Genomic DNA, 25,245 nt, shown 5'->3' with positions numbered 1-25,245 from the left:
TTTTCTGATGTCGTTTTTCATTCCTTTGCAATAGTATTTTTGTTTTATTTTATTTGTCATGCGATTTATTCCTGGGTGTCCACCAAAAACAGGATCGTCATTGAAATTTTCATTTTTTACCACATGCATAACTTCTGGGGTTAATGCTATAATTAGATTTTTGAGAACTTTGGTACCAATTTCTTTAAATGTGTCTACCCGTGTATAATTATCTTTAAACAGTTTGTCTCCTAAGGACAATCGTGTTTTTCCAATTCCTAAATTGTCGGCTTCTTTCATAAGCCTGGCAAAGAATTAACCTAAGTCAATCTTCGCCTCAACAATTAGGTTTTTTATATTAATTTCGCTACAAATCTTCTTTCCTTTTTTGAAACGTAATTTCGGAGGATCGAAAACGAGCTGGACTAGTCTCTTTACTTCACATTTATTTAGCGCTTCAAATATTATTGGGTTCTGACTTTTTATTTCTTCATTTTTACTACTGGAATCGTTATTGTTACCGATATTTGTTTTAGGTCTTTAATATCTATGCGTGATAATGCGTCGGCTACATAGTTTTCTTTACCTGCGATATACTCCACCTCGAAATCATATTCTTCCAGATTTAATCTGATTCGAGTTAGCTTTGATGACGGATTTTCATCGAAAATAGGAAAATTCCTTGTGGTAAATTTTCTTGAGGTAGTACGCAGTTTACAAGAAATTTAGTACGATACTTTACTACTATTTTTCCATCAAATTTACATACGGCGACACCGGTTTCCGCAAGAAATATGTCAAGTGCCATATATTTCTTGAAAAAAACAGGTAAACAACTAGAACAATTAGGTAAGCAAATGTTTTTTTAATTTTGCTGCGATAAATAATTAATATTTTATTTCAGAAGTGGAAATAAATATTGATGCAGCACCAAACCGCAAAAAGCGCGTATTAAATTTCACGGCGGAGAAGAAACGGGCTCTGATAAGGGAAGTGAACGAGTGGCCCAGGATATGGGATACTTCTGATCCATTACATTGCAATGAAAATGCAGTGGATCAGGACTGGGTCCACTTAAGTAGCTCCCTTGGGAAAGAAGGTATGTTAATAAAACTTTTTGTATGTATATTTGTGGTAATAGTTTACTTTAGCTCACAACTGCTAAAACTCGTCCAAAAATATCAGGAGAAGTGTCAAAAGACGCGCTTTGCACCAAGGATCACGAATCCGAAGGCGGAAATTCAAAATTTTATGTCGTTTCGGAGATATTTTCAAACAAAATTGAAAATTTTCTTGAGGTTGTTGTTTTGATGATTTTGCAGTACCCACAAGAAAAACTGTGGGTAAAAGTGTTTGGTCTCCAAACCGGTGTTGGACCCACCCAGGGTAATTTTTTATAAGCGCAGCCGAAGGCCGCCAATGCAGAAAGGTGTTCTGCGCAAAAATACTATGGATCTCACCCCCGGTTTCGTAGCGCTCCGGGTCCATTTTTCGGTTTTTGGATATAACTTTTGACAGAAATGAAATTTAAAATTTCCGCTCTCGGGTTCGTGGTCCTGGGAGCAAATCGCGTCTTTTGACACCTCTCCCGATATTTTTGGCGGGGTTTTTGCAGTTGTGAGCTAAAGTAAACAAATACCATATTTTTGTATTTTAATTGGTCATTATTTACTTTAACTCAAAACTGTTAAACCACGTCCAAAAATATATGGAGGAGTGTCAAAAGACGCGTTTTGTCTTTTATAAACAGGTATTTGCAAACAAAGTTGGAAATTTTCTGTAATTTCCATTTGGTTCGTGTAAGTACAAATATTGGGTGTTCCGAAAACTGCAAGTGTGTTATTGGTACGGAAGTCAAAACGCATATTTATATATACCTCGCGCGACATTTTTGGACATGTTTTAACAATTGTGAGCAAATGCAAAGTATTACATTTAATTGTATGTGTTATTTACATTAGTGATTGAAAGCAAAGACGCGTGGACCAGCCTTCGGGAAAGCTATCGCTACCACGTCAGAGCATCCAAGCGGCAAAAAAGTGGCAGTAGCGGTGGCGCTGCGTTGGATGAGCCTAAATTTTCAGAGGAAATTGGGAGTTTGCCGGGGAAATGGCATTCTTGCCAAACGTTTCAGAAAAACGAAGGTAATTTTGCAATCCACTTTTAACTAACTTCCCGATGACTTAGAGGCCTGAAACTCAGCACGTAGTTCGAGACTGGGTGACAATTTAATTCATGGAAAACCAAATTCCTTTGGGTGGTGTAGGGATCGAGATAACTGAAAATCTCTTAGAAACATGGTGAATCTTGCGATAGATTTGAAAAATCACTTTTTGTGCATAAGTTGTATGGAAAAAACCAAGGCTGCACAACGAAATAAAAAAATAATTTTTTTTGGACAACGAAATCAAAAAAAAATTTTTTTTAAATTCGTTTCGTTGGCATCAGAAACAAAATCAAAAAATTAGAATGTTTGAGTAATTTTTGTATGGAAAAACATACTCAAACTCTAAAAATCAATTTTTTTTTACTTTGATATCAACGAAATGAAACTTTTGAATATCGAATAAAAAACGAAATATTTTTATTTCTTTTATGAAAATAACGTTATTATGCAGGCCTGGATGAAAATAACCAACACTCTCGACAAAAAAGTTCTAAAAATTCGGGAAACTTCTGAGAAACTTCTAACTTGCACATCCTAAAACTGCATATTCGAAAAATTTTTTGAAATTCGGATTAAAAAATTCAAATTTTTGATAAAAATTTTTTCGAAGTTTGATCCATTGTCCTGAATTCTGTGTGTATACTTCAAAAAATTTTAACATTGTACATGTACTCTCTTACAGGACATTTACATTTACATCTTCATCGAATTTCAGTGAGGAATCAAGCCAATATCCCTTAGATCCCTCAGAGGACGTGAACAGCACGCAAATTACTGACAACGATTCCCAATACGACTATGTGAGTATGGGTGCAGATGGTAATATCGACAGCAGTATTGCGCATTTGCAACAGCATCACATTCTGCGTTGATGTCTGGCAATATGCGCAACAGCATGAAATATAAATAAATAAAATATATAAATAGACCTACCATTTTGCATTTACAGAATCCAAAGCGTTCGAAACCGTCTACGTATCTCAAAGTCCAGATGAGAAATGGGGGCGCTTCAATAGAATTTTAAAAAAGCAAGAGGAGTTTTTGGAGGACCGTAAGAAATCCCCATACGCCCAGGCATTATCGACTTTTGACTGGCTGCTAAATAAGCTGCCACGTTCTGTCGGAGATGACATGTGTCTTCACATAAACAGTATCCTTCTACAGAAAGTCGAGGAACACAAATCCAGCAAGACCACAGAATAAATTGGTCTGTACGTCAGTGCACCACCTGTGATCACATATCGTCCTCATGAAAAATTTTTATAAATTATATTTAAGTAAGCAGGCTATACCGCGCCGCCAAAATTATAATTCCTTATGTTGGTACGAACAAAAAATTGGTCTACGACATACACTCATTGCCAAATTAATAGGTACATAATTCATCGGTCAACTACACCTTTCAGAATAGTTAATTGAATTTCAGAATTTGTCATTTGGATTAAGAATATTTATCTGGATTTCAGAATAGGTAATTGGAATTCAGAATGTGTGAATTGGATTTCAGAAATACCTTTCGAACTGTTTTACATTTAAATAAATTTATGAAATGCCTTCAACTTACAAATTATTTTCCAATTTTGCGCAAAAAATTGTATGATATCTGAAATCCAATTGATGCCTTCCGAAATTGAATTGTCTATTTTTGAAATCCACTTCACACATTCTGAATTCTAATTGCCTATTCTGAAATCCAATCATAAGTTCTCTGAAATCCAAATAACTATTCTTAAATCCAAATGACAAATTCTGAAATCCAATTACCTATTCTGAAATTCAATTGACGTTTTCTGAATTCAAAATGGAAAAGGTGTAGATTTGCGAATGATTCCTTCTACAACAACATTAAATTTTTGGTTCGTACGAACATGAAGTATAATTTCGACGGCGCGGTATTGGCCCTTATTGAAAGTATACACTTAATGAATTTAATAAGCTCCTAAAGCGTCCAAATATTGAAGTCTATTAGTAAACTCTTTTGTTCATATTACCCAATATATTATTAGAAAAAAAGGAATGTTATTTTATGTTTGTTATAAATTATCCCCCTTATTCATAAAAAATGAAATAGGTTTATTAAGCTCTTGTAATTGGAAATATGTATGGAAATGTCATTTTAAAAATCTGTATAAATCCTCAATATTTTTTATGAATAAAGGGGTATATTTATTTAATCCCATTATTAATACAAAATATTGAACGTTTATAAAGCATTTTAAAATGGCATTTCCATACAAATTTCCAATTATAAAAGCTTAATAAACCTATTTTATTTTTTTATGGATAAGAGGGGAAGTTTATAGGCGCTTATTAAAAGCATGCCTTTATTATTAATTATTGTATTGTATTATTAATGAGCTCTCAAAGAACAAATATTGAAGTCTGTTGGTGAAATGTATGACATATAGTGTGCGACATAAATAAAGCACCGAAATTCCTTTCAGAAAATCTACATAGCTTAACAAAAGTCAAATTATAAGTTTCCTAGAACTAAGTATCTTTTATTAATATATAACTGTTTAGTATATCGAATGCTGAGTGGAAGATCACCCTGTTTCAAAACATTTAAAAAAATGCCCTTTCTCAGAAATTGTTTCAAGAACGCCTTAACTTAGAATTTTTTCCAAAAACGCCCTATTTTATAACTTAGTTCCAAAACGCCGTATCTTAGAATGAGTTTACAAAATGTCATATTTGAACGAAAACTAAATACATTTCCAGCTGCGATAGGGCATTTTTGAAATTCATTCTGAGTTAGGACGTTCTTGAACCAAGTTTTGATATACGGCATTTTTGAAACAAGTTCTAATTTAAGGCGTTCGTGTACCAATTTCTGAGAAAGGCATTTTCGAACAATGTTTTGAAAAACGGTGATGTTCCACTCAGCCGTCGATGTGGTCTTCATAAATAAAAGCAAAATATTGGGGCATATTCATAGTCAGAATTAGGTGGGTACTTAAAGTTAGTTGTAGCTATTTGACAAAATTTCCAATGCGCTATCTGTCAAAAAAGTTGCAACTAATTTAAAGTATACGCCTCATTGAATTAAGAACTTGCACTTAAGATTTTATTTAACCAAAAGCAACAGAGACTTTTCGGTGCTCTAGTTTTGGCGCACACTGTACATATCGTCACTTGCTTGCCAGAAGCGTGAGTGTGACATTTGTTAAATTTTGATCTAATCAGGCCATTAGATGAACCATTAAATATTCTAGTATATTGTATCAAAATCTCGATTAAAATGCATAACAGGAAGGCTGTATAATTTGCATAACAGAAAGGCACTCTAATTTGCAAAATATAGCTAAATCTATAATAGAAGCCACCTAAATAAAAGTTGCAAAAGTTACAAAGAATTAATCAAACTTTGAAAAACGGACATCAAAATTTGCACCTTTTTTGCCAGAGGGTCTAGCAAATTTTTGAGTACGTAGTTTTGTAGCCCAATGAATTTCAGAATTATGGTGTAAATGCTAGAACGACTAAAAAGTTTATCTGAATTTTCAGAATTTTTTGTAGAGGCTGTTGAGAAATTTCTTCCATACAACGCAAGAGAAAATTTTTCTTTTGTATGGAAGAACAAGCCTCTACAAAAAAGTTCTGAAAATTCAGATAAACTTTTTAGTCGTTCTTGCATTTACACCATTATTCTGAAATTGATTGGGCTACAAAAATTTGCTAGACCCTCTGCCTAAAAAAGGTGCAAATTTTGAGGTCCGTTTTTCAAAGTTTGATTAACTCTTTGTAACTTTTGCAACTTTTGTTTAGGTGGCTTCTATTACAGATTTCGGAGCCACTGTTTGTATGTATATTTATTTTTAGTTTTTAATGTTTCTTTGTATATACATACATTGTCTGAAAGTGAAATTTATAGACTGAATAAAATCCTTCAATTCCAATTCTATATTTAATATTGCGATTTTATATTTTTTGTATGACTTTGGGTCCATCAAAGGAAAGTACAGCGTCCAAAACCATTTTAGAAAATAAATATTTTTGTTGATGAATAAGTTTGGATGACATTGCTGTGGCAGCGCATTTTTCCAATAAAGCACGTTGTTATTCCTTTGATTGGCGCTTCTACATATACAGCCATGTCATATTTTGGTCATGCATAATTGTAATGCTTTACGTATAGCTTTAATGATGATACGTGCATGCACGGCTTCCTCAACATATGGCTTAACTTGTTTTAAGATTTCACCTGCTTAAAGTACTACTGAAGTGGTGCCATCGCTGACCTGATAAGAGAAACATTTTTGTTCTACACATTCTAATATAACAAAAAACTTACCTCAGCATCTTGAGATTTGGCGATGTCGACAAGAGTTTTACAGCTGGATGCACAATATGCAATAGTTTCATACTGCTTGCACCATCATTTGAAATTGTGGCCTTACCACTGGAATCAACAATATGCTTGTCCATACTGCATGGACCCAATGTAGTGCATATAGCCTCCACAATTGATTGCGAGGCATTGATGTTGGATATGAGTTGAGGTTTACCTTGAGAGCTATCGGTACCCAAACATTTTTTACACAAAAACTCATATGTACCCAATACAAGTTCAGGACATTCATATTTATCGACACGCTGTCCGGTGTGGCCCAAACGTTGGAAATATTCAGTTGGCACTGTTGAGAAAAATATGGATCAATGAACACAAGCAAAATTTAAAGACTTTTTTTACCATCTGTTGTTATTTTACACATAAGACTTTGGAAATGACGACCAGCATCTACAAATTGTATATATGAGCCTTGCAAAGATTACATCTAATTGCACCCAATTCGCCAAAATTTACAATGGGTGGCTCATATTCACCCTCAACCGTGCGTGCCATTGGTGAGACGGTAAGTGTAATGGACAAAGCTGTTGTTTTTAATGAATCAGCTGTTGCAATTATGAAATACAAAGACGACCTGCAAAGAAGAAAGATCAATTTAATTGCCAAACAAAACATTAATTTCGATTATCGATACCTAACGTAACGTGGCGAGGAGTTACCCTGATCTTCTACCAAATATTTTGTGGTCACCAATGGTGGTAATAAACCCTGTTCATTAGTAATAAATGCACCACCAGCGCTATTTTGATTTTAAATGATAACGCTTATCGGATTTGGCATCTGATCGGGATCTAAACGGCGTTGGGCTTGATCATACTGTTGCGGCTGTTGATATTTACCAGTAACAGGTGCAGGTGGTTGCTAAAGAAAATAACACAAAAATAATCATCAGCAAATTTGTAAATTATTAGTTGTATTAGCATACATTATAACCAGGACGTCCGGCCGTGTCCGGGTATTGGGGGTTGACCCGGCTTGGGTGGTTGACTGAGCATTGGCGTCTGTCCAGGTTGTGCTGGTGGCATCATTTGACCCATGTAACCACGTGGTGCACCTGGTTGTTATAGAGGATAACATGGATGTTGAGGTTGTGGTGGATAGCCCGGATTTTGTGGCATTGGCAGTTATCCATCCTGGGGAGGTTGTTGCTGCTTTTATCGTTGCATTGCATACCCCGGCTGCTGTTGTGGTATATACCTTGGCATAACTGGATGTGGTGTCATTTCCCCACCTGGTGCAGTAGATGCGGGTGGCATACATGGAGGACCTTGTTGTCATGGCCACCAAATAACTGGCGCATATGTTGTTGAGGTGGCATTTGACCGGATGTTGACTGCATTAGACCAGGATGTCGTGGCATTGGACCCAGTTGCGGTGGCATTGGCTGTTCATCTGTTTGCTGGTATGGAGATGTAACACAGCCGGCAATTGATGTTGTTGGTGTAGCTGACCAATTTGAGGATCACTCTAGAAAAATAACAACATTTATTAGACAGAAAATTATTCAAAAATATATGTTTGCGAATACTTTCCCCAATAAGGAAAGTGACATTCTTTATATTTCTTTTGTTTATGTGCTCTTCTTTTGCTTGTTTCACTATTCACCGTAGATTCTTAAACGTCAAAATTACTTCCATACTACTATTTTTCACGCAAGAAAAAAGGCAAAATTTTTCTTGAGCAATTACTTGTGATCTGCGTACCAAGCTTTATTAAATGATCTTGATGCATAGGCAATTGGCAATTCTTTTCCTTCATACTGTTACGAATGTTGGCGGCACTAAGGGGTAATGCCATCTCTAGGCCGGTGCTAAGCAGTGACGTGAATTCGCATCAATAATTCAATCATTATTTATTTATTTTTTTTTTATTTATTTATTATTTAAAGTCGACGACAAACTATGGTCGACTGCATAATATAAAAGATATATAAATATACAACTCAAAAGATAAAATTTAAGATATATCGAGATTTCAACAATGTTATATTACAAACAAAGAAATATTAATGAACATTACTCTTTAATTTCAGAATATAATAATAAAAAGAAATATGAGCAGAAATAAGATCTTATGCCGAAAACTTATACTGGCGGAATGCATCAGATTCCGCTCAGCATGATTTCGGAGTGCAGTAGATTCATGGGAATCCGGCAGTGCTAAGAGTAGTGTTATGAGGATCCGCCATCACAAGGCATAAAAAAGTAACATGACCTGCGTTGTTGGAATGCACCGGATTCCAATCAGCTCGATGCCTGATCTTAAGATTATACTTCCGGAATGCATACGATTCCGGTCAGTGACTCATGAAAAAGCATGTTTTTTACGTTGTTGGAATGCACCAGATTCCAATCAACACAGTACTGTCTTGTTCCTTCTTAATGATACATGTTGATAAATGTTCCTCCATCCTCAAGCGAGATAGTTCCTGTTTTTTATGGAAGGAATAAAATGCCGGCAAATTAAATAACTTGTATCTCTTAAATTAGATGGGCAAGTATTGCATTACGTATAGTGGCAAAAGTACATTCAAGACTGATACAGCTTTACAAGTCATTGTATTGCGCGCACCAGATAAGAAGAGGATTATTTTTAGCAAAGTTTCGTCGACAAAGGGGTAAAGAGAAAGGAACGTAGTGTCTGGATACTCTAGCGGCTGAGGAGGTCCGCAGGATCAATTTCTCCAACAATGAGCTTATGGATGAACAATACCCCCAGTAATATTCTCCGATTTTCCAGAGTGGGTAAGTTAATAAGAAGAAGTCTACTTCTGTATGGAGGAAGGTGGAGACTTGAGCCCCAATTAAGAACGCGCAATGCAAATATCAAAAATTGCTTTTGAATTGACTCAAGACGCTTTATATGCTTTTGAGAAACAGGGGACCAAACGCATGAGCAATACTCGAGTATTGGACGAACCAGCGATATGTAAAGAACCTTAGTGAGGTACGGATCATCGAACTCTTTAGCCCATATTTTAACAAATCCAAGTAAACCCAACGCTTTGTTGGCTATACATGAAATATGCATATTAAAATTCAATTTCGGATCAAAAAGGACACCTAGATCATTTGCAATAGATATACGCTCCAAAGGCGTACCATCTATTACATAAGATTTCAATGCTGGATTCACTCGGTGAAATGTCATATGCTTACATTTAGAGCAATTTAAAGCTAGTAAATTTGTTGCGCACCAACATTGGAATGAGTCCAAGTCGGCCTGAAGAAGATCCAAGGAACTCAAATCGGTAGGACAGTAAGTGCAGCAAAGTTTTACATCATCCGCATACATTATAGTATGGGAATATAATATTGCCTGTTGTCCGTGTAGATGACATCCGTTTGCTCGTTCGCTAAAAATCCTTCCATAGCTATAGAGGTGAATACATGCAAATTTGTAGTGGTTGATCTTTGACGAATAAAACCGTGTTCGCATGGAGATAAAAGACTAGAACACTGATATTGGAGTTGACTGGTAACAATCTGTTCAAAGACTTTAGGAATGACTGAAAGTTTAGCAATACCCCTGTAGTTTTCAACTTTTGACCTACTACCTTTTTTATGCAGGAGTATAATAAAAGACTGTTTCCAAAGTGCCGGGAATGACGCAGATCCCAGAGATAGCTCAAATAATTTTAAAATAGGCTCTGTAGTTCCAATATTGAAATAAAAAAAAGGAACTATTTTTATATAATAATTAATATATTTTTAATTGAATCGTTAGTACAAAAATTGAATTTTCACAAGAATGAAAATTTTTGAAGTCACCAAATTCAAAATTGAAAACCAAAAATACATGAATACATTTAAAAATAATAACAAAATTACAAAGTAAATTTTGTAAAGTTAAAATTATAAACAAACCCTACAATACTCCCCCTTCAAGAAAAATCAACATCAAACAAATTAAAAGTAACTCTCTTTTTAAGTGTATTGTTAGTGTTGTTTGTATCTGTTGTTTCAAATATTGCTGGGTTTAATCTGTCAATTGGAATAGTTTTAATAGTATCATTGATTTCCAATTTAAAATATTTTCGTTCTTTTTCCACAATTTTGTAAAGTCCCTCATATGGTTGCTGTAATGAGCGTTTATCTATAACTCGAACAAATGCAAATTTACAAGTTTGAAGATCTTTTGGAACATAAATTCCTGTATCACAATTTATATGGTAAGTTAAATTTGATTTAATATTCCGAAAATGTTCACGTAAACTTCTTAAAATTTCAGTTGATGAATTATTCTAAGCTGATGGAACAACAAGTTCCCCCGGTAAACGTACATTTTGACCAAAAACCATTTCCGCTGGTGTAGCTGACATATCCTCTTTGTAAATAGATCGCAACACAAGTAGTATGACAGGTAACTCGTCATACCAATTGTTTGATCCATCTCTAGCCATTATGAAACCTTTCAACCATACCATTTCCTTGAGGGTGATAAGCCGAAGTAGTAATATGATGACTACCGAGTAATTTGGTTAACTCTAAAAACAATTTTGATGTGAATTGGCTACCTTGGTCGGTGGTTATTTTCAATGGAACTCCAAAACGAGATATATAGTCTTTGAAAAATTTGTTCGCAATTGTTGACGCTGAAATATCTTTTAGAGCATATGCCTCTGGCCAACGAGTAAATCTATCAATTATTGTTAAAATAAAACGATGTCCTTTCGAAATAGGTAACGGTCCAACTATATCTAGATGTATATGCTCAAATCTATTCTTAGGAATGCGAACTTTGACAACAGGTGACTTTGTGTGACGATACATTTTTGGATTTTTGATAGTTAAGACACTCTTTTGACCAACTATTAATATCTTTAGTCATGTTAGGCCAAAAATATTTTTTAATTATGAGTCGCCGTGTAGCTCTTGTACCAGGATGTGCAATTCCATGCAGCATGTCAAATACCGTCTTCCGTAATTTACTCGGTACAAATGGTCTAGGTGTATCTCCAGAAACTTCACACCAAATATTGAAATTTAATATAAATTTAATACAAATTTAATACAATTAATACATAATTTAATACAAATTTAAAAATTGTATTTTAGATATTAGTTCGTTTAAATCTGTCATTTTGTTGTTCGCTTTGTAAAATTTTGAAATTCAGCTCTGTATTGTGTATCGCATTAACCTCGAAAGCTCTAGATAGCGTATCTTCTACAACATTGGATTCTCCTTTAATGTATTGTATGTCATCAGTAAATTGTGCTATAAACTCCAAATGTCTCGTTTGTCTGGGACTCCGTTCTGTTTTTGAATTTAAAGCTGTAGTTAAAGGTTTGTGGTCTGTAAAAACTGTAAATTGTTGTCCTTCCAAAAGATATCGAAAATGTTTTATATTTAAATAAATTGCCAATAATTCCCTATCAAATGCGCTGTACTTAATTTCGGTTGGAGAAAGTTTTTTAGAAAAAAATGCAAGAGGTTCAATTTTGTTATTATATGTTTGTTGTATAACACCACCAATAGCCGTATTAGATGCATCTACTGTTAATGATAATTTGGCATCTTTGTTAAAATGATTTAACAATATCGTAGATGCAAATTTATCCTTAATGCATTCAAAAGCTTCACTCGATATATCGTCCCATATTAAAGTTTTGTCACGTTTCTTACTTGTTCTGTTAATTAGATCATAAATTGTGTTCGTAAATTCTGATAATTTTTGAATATATCTATGGTAATAGTTTACCATGCCTATAAATTTTTGGGATTGCTTAACTGATTTCGGACGTTCGAAATTGCGAATAGCTGCTACCTTTTCGTCAGAAGGTCGAATACCTGTACCAGAAATATTATGTCCTAAAATGTCTATATTTGATACGCCAAAAGTACATTTACTTGGTTTAATGTTTAAACCGTACTCTGAAAGGCGTTGAAAAAGTATACGCAAATGTTTTAAATGTTGTTCTTCGTCTTTACTTGCAATACGTAAGTCGTCGATATAAGAATATACAAAATCTAAGTCACTGAATATTTCGTTAATGAATCTTTGGAAAGTTTGTGCAGAATTTCTAAGTCCGAAGGGCATTCGCATGAATTCAAACATACCGAAAGGAGTTGTAATCGCAGTTTTATAAATGTCTTCCTCAGCCATAGGAATTTGGTGATATGCTCTAACTAAGTCTAATTTCGAAAATATATTTTTATTACGAAGATTCATATTAAAATCTTGTATGTGTGGTAAAGGATAACGATCCGGCACAGTTACAATATTTAATCTCCTAAAATCACCGCAAGGACGCCAGTCATTCAACTCTTTTTTAGGTTCTAAGTGAAGTGGAGATGCTACTGAAGAATTTGAAGGCCGACAAATGCCTGTTTTAACTAAAAAATTAAATTCCGTTTTAGCGACTTTGTATTTTATCGGATCTAAGCGCCTGGGTCTAGAAAATGGAAGACTACCTTCCGTTACAAGTCGATGTACCGTTGTATGTTTAACAGGTTTCGTATAATCTGGTTCTGCAAAAAGTGACGGAAACTCTCTTAATAATTTCGTAAATTTATTATCAACCGCAAATAACTTTGGAATGTCACAAAAAGAAGAAATGGTATTGACCGAAAGATTTGTTAAGGGATCCACTAATCGCTTATGTTTCATATCAATAAGGACACCATATTTACAAAGAAAGTCTGCTCCAATTATTGGCTTAGCTATATCCGCTATCAAAAATGTAAAGGGAAATTCACGTCTTAAACCTAAATGTACGTTTAAAAGCCTTTTCCCATATGTGGAAATTGTTGAACCATTAGCTGCTCTAAGAATTATATCTGTACGTTTCGTATGTGGAAATTTACACAATGGTAACACTGAAATTTTTGCTCCACTATCGATCAAAAAATGTAGTTTATTATCTTTATCAAAAATGAACAAGCGACAAGTTGAAAATTCCAAATTACCGTTGTTCGTCGCTGCAACAACGGTTGAATTTAGTTTGTTGAATCTTTATTTTTATTATAAGAACACGGTTGTTCACAATTTCGGGCATTACTTCCAAACTTGTAGTGAAATCTACACAGCCAATTTGGATTATTACGCGAATTGGAACGACGTCTAAATGAATTTCTAAAATAATTTCTGGAATTCGACCGTGATCTAGATTGATTTTGTTAAACTTGAGTTTTTATTTCAGATAATTCTAAAGAAAGCTTTTGAAAATTTTCAAACATCAAAGAAGTAGTTTTAACCAAATTTTCAACAACAGAATTTTGCGCTACTAAATTCGAAACCGCGTTAACCGAATATACTTTATTTTTATTTATGACTTCCCAAATATTATCAGCGAGTTTTGTCAATTAATTTATATTAGTTGAATTGGAACTAGCTAAAATCGCACTTAAATTTTTGGGAAGTTTTCTTATCCAAATCTTTTTAAGAATATTTTCACTGAAATTTGAACCGGCAAGTAAAATCAATGATCGATAAAATTCTGAGGGTTTACGATCTCCCATCTCAAAATCACTAAAAATTGTATCTAGTATTGAATAAAATCTAAAACCGTTAAAATTACTTCCTGTGGAAGCGCGGTAATAATATGTTCATATTTTGTGTTCTCTTGCGTTATATTTTTAGTACTAAATTGTGTTTCTGCATGGATAAACCAAGCTTCTGGACAACTAGTCCAAAATTGTGGAAGTTTAATTGATGTTGCGGAAATTTCATTTGATCTTATATTTTCGTAAGGATTCGAAATATGATCAGAAAAATTCTCATTCGGTAAATCAATTAGTGAGTCATTTAAATTGCTTGCGAGTGTACTTTGTATGTTGTGTGTATTGTTATGTTGGGAGTGAAACATATTAACCGTTTTGAAAACAAAAGTTAGAGAATAAAATAGCAAATTTGACAAGGGATGACAAAAAGTCGTTACCTGTTAGAAAATCAATAAAACAAAATTAATCTAAATCAGTAAAACAGTTATATAATTTATATTAAATAAATACTATACTGAATTGAAGGAAGAGTTCACAATTTAAAATTTTTTAATTTTGCTACTACCTTATGGAATGTAAATAGTCCTAAATAAGTTACTAATTGAATGTAAATAAATTGGCTTAATTACTCGAGATTTAGTATCAATATGAAATTGTTTTTGAGATGCAGGAAGATGAAATTGTTGCTAGTAGTATATCAGAAGTATCATTTACGTTGTGTAATTCTTACTTTATTAACAATAACGATAGCGAAAGTGACGGAAGTGTCATTGGTAACATCAGAGGTTGTTAAGGTTGATATAATTAATGGTCGTTATTGCTATGAAACCAGCTCTATCTTAATTCTAGGCGCAGCAACATACACGGTATGTACGAAGACGCACACAGCTAATAGCGTTGAGAACAATAATCGTAGTGACTAATTGTGAATGAAATGTTTGTATATCATCATAAAATTTGTTGTAATATAAGCTCCTCAATGTATCTGCAACTGCATCTAAAATTTTGCTGTAATATTAGTTCTTCTATGTATCTGCAACTGCATCTAGAATTTTGCTGTAATATTAGTTCTTCTATGTATCTGCAACTGCATCTAGAATTTTGCTGTAATATTAGTTCTTCTATGTTAATATTAGTTCTTCTATGTTAATATTAGTTCTTCTATGTTAAACCGTTATAATGCCAAGAAATTATATACGATGACCGATATGGATACGATTATCCCACATTCAAAAAAAAATAATTACTGCACTCGACAAAAGGCGGGATCGCCAACTGTAGTTCTAATATTGAAATAAAAAAATGAACTATTTTTATGTAATAATTAATATATTTTTAATTGAATCGTTAGTACAAAAATTGAATTTTCACAAGAATGAAAATTTTTGAAGTCACCAAATTCAAAATTGAAAACCAAAAATACATGAATACATTTAAAATAATAACAAAATTACAAAGTAAATTTTGTAAAGTTAAAATTATAAACAAACCCTACAGGCTCATACATGTTTTCGGCGCAGTACCTAAGCACGCAACTAGGAACACCGTCCGGTCCCGGAGAAAATGTGGGCTTCAAAGATTGAAGACTCTGAAGAACAATATTACCATCAATAGCAGGATTCCTAATGTAATTCGAGCTATCTAAGCGATAGAGATATTGACCGGAATGAAAACCACTAGATGAATACGTGGACTTAAAGAACTCAGAAAATAGTTCAGCAACGTCGTCATCAGTGCAAGCTTTTTTAGCTCCAAATGTTAATGAGGAAGGATACTCAGAAGTTTTCCGCTTTAAGTTTACGAAACTGTAAAACTTTTTTGGGCTACTAAACAATTGGGCTTTACAACAACTCAAGTAATTTTTATAACAAAGCTGATTAAGACGGTAAAATTTAGAACGAGCTATTAGATATTTAGAGGGGTCTGCAGATGCTCCAGATTTCTTGAATCTCTTATAAAGCCTAGATTTAATGTTATTAAGTCTGATAAGTTGCCTTGAAAACCAAGGGGGCTTATTCGAACATAGGGTATAGCGAGTAAAAATGCAGGTATCAAAGAAGCCATCAAGCGTACTGTAAAAGATAGAGATAGCCGAATCGACATCAGTGCAAGCATAGAGATCCGACCAATCATGGGAAGCCAACAGATCATTGAGCATAATGAAATTCGCTTTGTAGAAGCATCTAGATCTGGGGCGAGACTGTACTTGAATCCTACGGGGTAGGCTGATATCAAGTGATATCTCTAGCGTAGGGTTAAGAGGGTCTTCTGGAAGGGATAAAGGTGGTATTTGCGTAAGGGCAGTACACACCGAGCCATCCACAAATACTGAATCCAGCATTTTATTTCCACTATTTGGAACATTGTTAATCTGTAAAAGAGATGACTCTAACAAGCAATTGAGAAAATCATGTTGAGCAGTGGGAGTAAAAAAGTTTGAATCGCTTATATTAACCCAACTAACTGTTGGCAAGTTAAAGTCACCAACAACAACAAGTCGATCGTTATCTCCCAACTGCGAATGCAAATCGCAGATGGCCGAGCTATGACTAGCATAAACATACATATCCGAACGAGGTGGTATATACGAACAGCAAACAATTACGTTATAGCTACCGAATGAAAGCCTAACTGCTATGAATTCGATATGAGAGATATTGTCCAGCGAAATCAACTCAGATGATAGGTTAGATTCAACAGCAATAAGGACACCTCCCGCTCTAGAGATGCGATCACGCCGATAAATAGCATATTTATTTGAACAAACCTCAGAATTGTAATTATCAGCCTTTAGCCAGGTCTCCGTAAAAGCTACAACTTGTGCAGAAAAGTTGAAAGAATTAAGGAAGAATGGAACAAGTTTTGATCGTAAACCACGAACATTTTGGTAATTAATGAGAAGACGGGACAGATCAGCAATTACCTTGGTGTTGTTATTACTGTGTTCGTCATACCGTTTTTTGGCTGTAATAAAACAGGTTCGGCCTTCGCCTTTCTTGTGAACAAGTGAACCACAGTATGCTTAGGTCAAAAAGAGGAATCAAGTACCTTATCGAAATATTCATCTGAAAGGGATATTTTAAATGAGGAGATGTCTCTCTCATATTTAAAGTTAAATTTATACACATTGATGTTACTAGTGGGTGCAACACCAAGTTTAGAGCAAACATAATGAGCAATGTCATTTTCAGTAAGCGAGGCGTGTAATCGGAACACAAATACAGCCCTACGAGGCACGGCAGTCACCTGCACAGGAGTAGCGGATAGCGCACCAGAGAGCTCGGAAGGTGCGGCCGTTATAGAACAGTTGACAAAAATCGCATTGCTTGACCTAGCGTTGGTTATCGAACCCGTCAAAGAAGTACTATTTTTTTTTTCAAGTACACTTGTATCGCTAGCAACAACCCCAGTATCGGTAACTGTTATTGTTGGAGCTAAAGATACCGGTGGAGGTGTAGGATGAATTGGGGAGTCCAGCGAAATCAACATTGGTGACGTAGAACAAACAGCCGCAAAGGTACCACTATTAGTTCGTGCATCGTTTAATTTTCCAGAGATCGTCTCACTGGAAGTCTCAACACAGCCTTGTGGAGATTCTTGTGGAGATTACTGAGCTGCATTGTTCATAACGTCTTTGGTAAGCCTGTACGTATCAGTCAACGCGGTTGAAGGGACATTCGTAGGAGGACAGCTTTGCCCCTGACTCGAAGACAAGTTGGAGTCATTTTTCGGCATACATTTCTTACGTTTTGGGGATTCAGATATCACTTTCAATTTTTTAAAGTGAGCCTCCATCGTTTTGAATCTTTCGTTAAGGTCACGAAACCCAATAAAAATGTTGTTGAACTCTTTCTGAATTTGCCTCATAAAAGCTCGCATGTCATTTTCTACGGAACGACAATCATGACATGTCCATTCCGGCCAATTTTGCTGGATATTAGGTCAACCACCCGAACACCTATGTGAGAGAAACCGGCACAGATAACATGAGCCATATTATCACAGAGCCAACAACAAACATAAGTATCACCACGGGAAATTTTCTTTTGATTGATGCACTTCTTGACACAGCAATCCAACATAATTGCAAAGTTAAACAAAAACCCAAAAGAAAAATAGGCAAAAGAAACTATAAGTATAGGATAAATTGAACAGCTGTTCAAAAAATATAAATGTCTACACATACGCGTGCACGCGGCGGAGAAGCAACGCACAAGCACATGCAGATATCTTATCTGAAATGCTCCTAAAGGTATGCAATTGTGATTAGCGATAACAGTGGAGGCGAGATATCAGTTTCATTTAAGCTATAAGTCAGTTATTAAGCAGGCTAGTTGCAAAGTATAAGTGTTATTGTGAAGTACTTTAATAAAGGCAATTTTTCCATTATTCAATATTGGATTTACTTATTCAACAGTTTATTGATTCGAACTTAGCAGAAGGTTGCAAATAAGTGGATTTGCAGTAAATTCGTTACAATTGGTGTCAGAAGAGGAATTGTTGAAAAAATTCTGGAGATTTCAAATACAACTTGGTCATGCCAAAGTGAAGTGAATTGAGGATCCCCCAACTGAAGAAGGAGTTGGATAGCCGTAGATTGAATACAACCGGCATTAAACTAGAACTTCAGGAACGACTACGACAGGCAATGGAATTAAAAGGAATTGACGTGGAAAAGTATGACTTTCAACTTGATGGCGGGGAAACAACAAAAGTGGAAGACACACCGCAGACAGTTACGAGCACAGACTTGAACACGATTTTAGCTGCAATATCTGCTCAAACAACGACAATGTTATCTCAACTGGAAGAACAGAATACACGTATGGCATCACAATTGGAAGAACAGAAGACGTATATGGTATCCCAACTGGAATTCCAGGAGAACAGTATAACATCAAAGATTGAAGCACAAGAAACGCGTATATCCGAAATGTCGGCGCAAATTTCAGCAAAAATATCATCGCAGATCTCTGCTCAACTGGAAGAGCAAGAAGGACGTATTTCCTCAAAGTTCGAGGCGCAAGATATAAAAATTTTACAGTTTGAAGAAAAAATCGAGGCCGAGGTGGATGCTTTGAGAGGACGTATCGAGCAGTTGCAACTAAATCGCCCAGCAGTTTCAAAAAGTAATCCAAAGGTAAAAACACCATCCTTTGACGGTTCTGTTACTTTCCAGGTCTTTAAGCTACAGTTTGAGAAGACCGCGGCAGTGAACAACTGGAATGCGGAAGATAAAGTTGCTGCACTCTTCGTAGCATTGAAAGGAACAGCTGCCCAAGTCTTACAGACTATTCCATAGTACGAACGGAACAGTTATGACGCATTGATGGCTGCTGTAGAACGGCGATACGGAAGCGAACACAGGAAACAGATATTTCAAATAGAATTGCAAACCTGTTACCAAAAAGCTAATGAGACTTTGCAAGAGTTTGCTTCGGATGTTGAAAAGTTGGTTCATTTGGCAAATGCGGACGCACCCGTGAAATACAACGAGAGGGTAAAAATCCAGAGTTTTATAACTGGCATACGGGACGTCGAAACGAAGCGAGCGACATATGCAAACCCAAAGCCAACATTCGCAGTAATGGTGTCACAAGCTCTGATTCAGGAAACAGCGTCGCTTCTGTGTAAGCCAGTTTTCAAAGCACGCCGTGTGGAAGTAGAAAGGCCAGAGAGTGGGTAGACGCAATATTGGAGGCGCTGAAAGGATCGCAAAAGCGGAGTGAAAGAATTATCAAATGCCTCAAATGCGGGAAGTCCGGCCACATTGCACATCATTGCTATCTTGGTCCTGGTAGTTCCAACTTGGGTGGCCGTAAACGCAAAGGTGGAGGAGATGAGCAAGAGCGTGCCAGATGTAAAAATCGAGAGCTAGCTCCAGTTACTGAATGTCCTGTGGTATCTGTGTCGCAATTTGGAAGGAAATCAAGCAGTCTTACCGTCAGAGGGAATGTGGATGGCAAGGAACTTTTACTGACTGTAGATACGGGCGAATATCATTCCTTGATTCGATCTGATTTAGTCAACAGGAGAGTAAAACCGTTACCTGGAGCAAGGTTTCGTACGGTCACACGCGAGTATAACTAAGTCCAGAGAGAAGTGATATGTGAATTTCTAATTGGGAAGGTCATGGCTCTACACAAATTCGTTGTGGCGGAGATCGTTGATGAACTCATATTGGGAGTGTACTTCTTAGTTGACCATAACATCAGGATTGATATGCCCAGAAAGATTATGCGCTATGAGAACTAGGATGTGCCACTTAACTTCAGTTTGGAAGAAGGGTTCGGCAGTAATCGATTGATGGTGAAGGAGATCCGACAAAAACCGCAAAAGTCAAAAGCAGCAGATCGGGCAAGGGTTGATAGAACGAATGGGCCAAACAAATCAAAACCGAGGGTACCTTCGAGAGAAACACTGGCATTGAAAAGATCTAACGGACGTACTAAAACAAAGGAAAGAATTTCGCAGAAAAAATGCAAGGGTGGTTTCAAGCCAGGGTACACTACTGTTGTGAAGCTTCGGAACGATACTGATTATGCAAATCAAATCCGTCCAGCGCAAGCTCTACGAAGTAGTTCATTGGCCAAACAACAGAGTGTGAAGGAACGATTCAGGGTATTGAGTAGTACGATGAAACACTGGTACGATGAGAACAATAATTTAAAGGTTTGTTGGCGGGAGATTTAGTACTGTTATACAACCCTCACCGGCGGAATGGGGTTCCATACAAATTTCGGTGCAGTTGGGAAGGCCCGTACAAAGTTGTGAAGAAGATCAGTGACACCATCTACCGCATACAAACAATTGGGAATCCACGAAGTAGAAGGGTGGTTCATTTGGAGATGCTAGCAGCGTTTAGATCGAGAGATTACGTGTTATGAATGTTGGCGACACAAAGGGGTACATCCATCTCTAGGCCGATGCTAAGCAGTGACGTGAATTCACATCAATAATTCAATCATTATATCTACACATAGGCGAGCACGCGGCGGAGAAGAAACGCACAAGCACATGCAGATATCTTATCTGAAATGCTCCTAAAGGTATGTCATTGTGATTGTGGAAGTGTCGCTCACACACACAAGCACATGGGGTATGAGAGAAGCTATAAAAATTATACATCTGTGTTGTAGCTGATAAATTTATAACTAACTAGTAAGTTCTGGAATTAGAAAAGCCTAGAAATATGCAACGAGGAGGTCGGACAGTATAAAAGGGCGACAACAGTGGAGGCGAGATATCAGTTTCATTTAAGCTATCAATCAGTTTGGTTATTAAGCAAGCTAGTTGCAAAGTATAAGTGTTATTGTGAAGTACTTTAATAAAGGCCATTTTTCCATTATTCAATATTGGAGTTATTTATTCAACAGTTTAGTGATTCGAACTTAGCGGAAGGTTGCAGATAAGAGGATTAGCAGAAAATTCGTTACAATACTTTTGGCTTAATACTACTCCGCAAGCATACCCACTTGCGTCAGTTGTTATATAAAACTGTTAATTGAAATCGGGATATTATAGGATATTAGGGCTTACTAACGCAGCTTTCAAATAGTCAAAGGATTTTTTGCAATCCTCTGTCCAATCGACAACTACATTTTTCTTGCAAAGTCTTGTTATTATTCTAGAATATTCTGCAAAGACTTATAAAAAAAGACAAAAGACTTAATTAATGCTAAAATTCTGTTTAGCTGGTCCTCGTTCTCCACGATCTTGTTTATTTACTGTCTTCTATTAGTTTTTGCTTCCCTCTAGTTTGCAGGATCCCATGTTTATTCCACTTCGTTATGCGTCGGTGGTGGTCGTTTTGGTGGCGGTAGTACAATACATTTCAACTGAAGGCATACCCATTACGTGGACGTATGTGGCAGATGCAAACGGTTATCATCCAACTAGTGATCATATACCCAAGTTACCGGAACAAGTGTTGTTAAATTTATTAATAAATTTTGCCAATAACGCCAGCAAAGAGCTTAATCCGTTATTTAGTTTTATGCTTTCTTCCCCGTGTTTGCAGCTGTAAGGCAGGATGCCAATAATGAAGCAGGATGTTAATAATTAAGCAGGATGCCAATAATGAGGCATTATGTTAATAATTAAGCAGGACGCCAATAATGAGGCAGGATGCCAACTAGTTTAGGCAGTCGGATGCCAATTTAGGCAGGATAGCCATGTAATATTAGAAATGAAAAAGTTTGCATTCAGTATAGTGCCATATTTAAGCGGCACCAGATAGAATTGACTTCTTTATTAAAAAGTTGTTTCTTTTATACAAAATTTCTATAAGCTAAAATACCTACTTACACTAACACTTACAAACTAAGTGTATTACATACATAAACTTTCAATTCCCTGGGAACTGCATTCTAAGCATAAATAAAATTAGCTGTGGAATCTGCAACGCAAGCACAAATAAATCATATTAATAATTTGTATACAGGTAAAGGCTTGTGGCGAGCATTTGATTAGCTTTAAACAGTATCATACCAAGGTTCAAGTTAGTTACCGTGGCGTGTAGAAAATATACCTGTGTACAAATGAATGAATATGTCAATGAATCTCAGGCGTACCAAAGAGAGCCAAAATATATGTATGTAAAAATATATTAATATGTATGTAAGAGTCAATACTTTTTAAGACATTCCAAAACGGGTCGAAATATATGTTTGTACAAATGAATGAATAACATAATGAGTGAATGCTACACCGCCGACATCTCACACCTGCTGTCCGCCTGCAGGTTTGAATGACATAGATCGTGATTAACCAATGTCCTAAGATAATGCGATTATCGCTAGTGAGTAAGGCGCTGATATTAGGGCGGTATCCTCTGTGGCAGCAGGTGGCAGGAGGGTTGTAGATGTGGATGATTTGTAGGTTTACATCGCCTGACGGGACAGATAAGCCGTGACGTTCTAAGACATTGTCCCTGCGGGATCAAATATATGATATTGCACTGAGTGGTGTATGATAAACGCGAGACCGCCTCCATTTCCGCTCTCGCGATCTTTTCTGTGGACATTATACCCAGAACAAGTCTGCAGAGCAGATCTTGCTGCGAGTTGAGTTCCTTCAATCCATTAAAATTTAACTGGACGGTAGGTAGGGACTAAGGGTCTGTTTTCCTGACCTACACGATTGCTGCCGGAAAAGAGGGGGAAGAAACGGGGCGGGGTTGATGCCTGGCATTGCTACCCACTCTACTACGGAGATTTTAGTTATGAGTGGGAGCCGCCGTTGTGTAGCTTTTCCACAGTTCGGGAGTTCCTGAAATAGAGAAAGGAAGTTCTGCAAAACTAAGCCCAATATTCACATTTTTCAATAAGACGAAAATTTTAAAAATTATTAAAAACAAATTGGTTCTGCGTTCCTCTTCAATGGTGTTCTGCGTAGCGTTTTAATTGTTCTGAAGTTCCTGGAAAAGGAGAAAAAGTTCTGGAACAAAATTCTTCAAAGGCCCACTCACTTTTTCCCAAAAGTCTAAAATTTAAAAAAATTCTCAAAATCAAAAACAATGATGGTCTAAGTAGCTTTCGAAAAGTTCTGCAGTAACTGAAAAAGAATTCTTCAATATTACGCCTAATCACATTTTAAAAAAAGTCGAAATTAAAAAAAATCAAAACCAAAAAAAAATTTGTGTTTTGAACAGCTTATCAAAAGTTCTGGAATTCCCGAAAAGGAAAAGTTCTGCGAAGGCAAGCAAAATAATCACAAAAAATGATGTTCTGAGTAGCTTTAAAATAGTAAGGAAAAAAGTTCTGGGTTTTAAAATAAAAAAAAAGGTTTTGAAATTTGTGCATTCCAAATTATATAAAGCAAAGCCCAGTATTGAGTTTTCCAAAACTTGGAAATTTTAAAAAATTTGCAAAATTAAAAAACAAATTGATGTTCTGAGTAGCTTTTCTAAATTTCTGGTATTCCTGAAAAGGAGAAAAAGAGCTCTTCAAAATAACGCCCAGCCACATTTTTCCAAAAGACAAGAATTTGAATACAATTTTAAATAAAAAATAAAATTGTGTTCTGTGTAGCTTTTTAAAAGTTCTGCAGGTCCTGAAATAGAGAAAAAAAGCTGTGCAAAACCAATACCAACATTCACATTTCTCCAAAAGTCGAAAGTTTTCAAACTCAATAATGAAATTGGTGTTCTGAGTAGCTTTTCAAAGGTTCTGGAGTTCCGGAAAAGGAGAAGAAAGGTCTGCAAAACCAAGCCCAATATGACATTTTTCCAAAAGTCGAAAGTTTTAAAAAATGTGGAAAAGAGTTCTGCAAAATTACGTCCAATATCCCTATTTTTCCAAAAGTCGAAGATCTTAAAAAAATTTTAAATAAAAAAAAATTGTGTTCTGCATAAATTTTCAATGGTTTTGGAGTTCCTGAAAGGGAGTGACAAAGGTCTGCAAAATTACGCCCATAACGGGAAAATATTAAACAAAATTTTAAATCAAAACAGAAAACAAACTGAAAAGGAGAAAAACAGTTTTGCAATACCAAGCCCAATATTCGCATTTTTCCAAAAATCAAACATTTTTTAAAACTTCTGGAGCTCCTAAAAAGCAGAAGAAAATTCTACAAAACCAAGCCCTATATGTCATTTTAAAAAATTTCCAAGATCAAAAAATTAAATTTATGTTCTGGGCAGCTATTCAGCAGTTCCGGAGTTCCTGAAAAGTAAAAATTGTTTTGGATTTTAAGTTAAAAAAAAAAGATTTTGAATAAAGTAAAAAAATGCGTTCTGAGTAGCTGGGTGGCCGGCAGGCATCGGTGAAATTTTGAAACGCAACATCAAAACCAAGAAGAATTAAACAAGGGGTACCACAGGGCGGTGTCCTGCCCCACTTTTGTTTAACTTCTACATATCAAAATTACCTTCGCCAGCAGAAGGAGTTACTATCGTTTCCTACGCCGATGACTGCACAACAATGGCCACAGGCCCAAGCCCACAGATCGATGAGCTTTGCAACAAAATAAACGGCTACCTCCCTGATCTCTCCAGTTTTTTTACCTCGCGAAACCTGACATTATCACCCACTAAATCATCGGCGACCTTATTTACAACATGGGCGTCCCAAATGTCGACCATTTTGAACATCCACGTCAGTGGCACTATGCTACCGACTGTCTTACACCCCAAAATCTTGGGTATAACGTTTGATCAGGATCTACATTTGGTGAGCATGCAGCGGCAATTGTACCGAAAATCCAGAGCCGTAATAAAATCCTCAAATCTCTTGCTGCCAGTACTTACGCAAAAGATAAAGAAATGCTCATTACCACTTACAAAGAAATTGGCCATCCGATTGCA

The 25,245-nt window shown here is 35.9% G+C and overlaps 1 protein-coding gene and 1 pseudogene across 1 annotated transcript in view; both read right to left on the bottom strand.

Annotated features, from left to right (window-relative positions):
* LOC137239534 (acetylcholine receptor subunit alpha-like) overlaps positions 1-25,245 on the bottom strand; it is a 1,517,845-nt gene that overhangs the window by 188,582 nt on the left and 1,304,018 nt on the right. The window lies entirely within an intron of this gene.
* Positions 6,068-7,847, bottom strand: LOC137236990 (T-complex protein 1 subunit eta-like; annotated as a pseudogene).

This window comes from Eurosta solidaginis, chromosome 1 (genome assembly GCF_040869045.1).
Source record: "Eurosta solidaginis isolate ZX-2024a chromosome 1, ASM4086904v1, whole genome shotgun sequence".
NCBI classification, from domain to species: Eukaryota; Metazoa; Arthropoda; class Insecta; order Diptera; family Tephritidae; genus Eurosta; species Eurosta solidaginis.
Note: the sequence above shows the minus strand (reverse complement) of the source record. Positions and strands in the feature narration are given on the sequence as shown.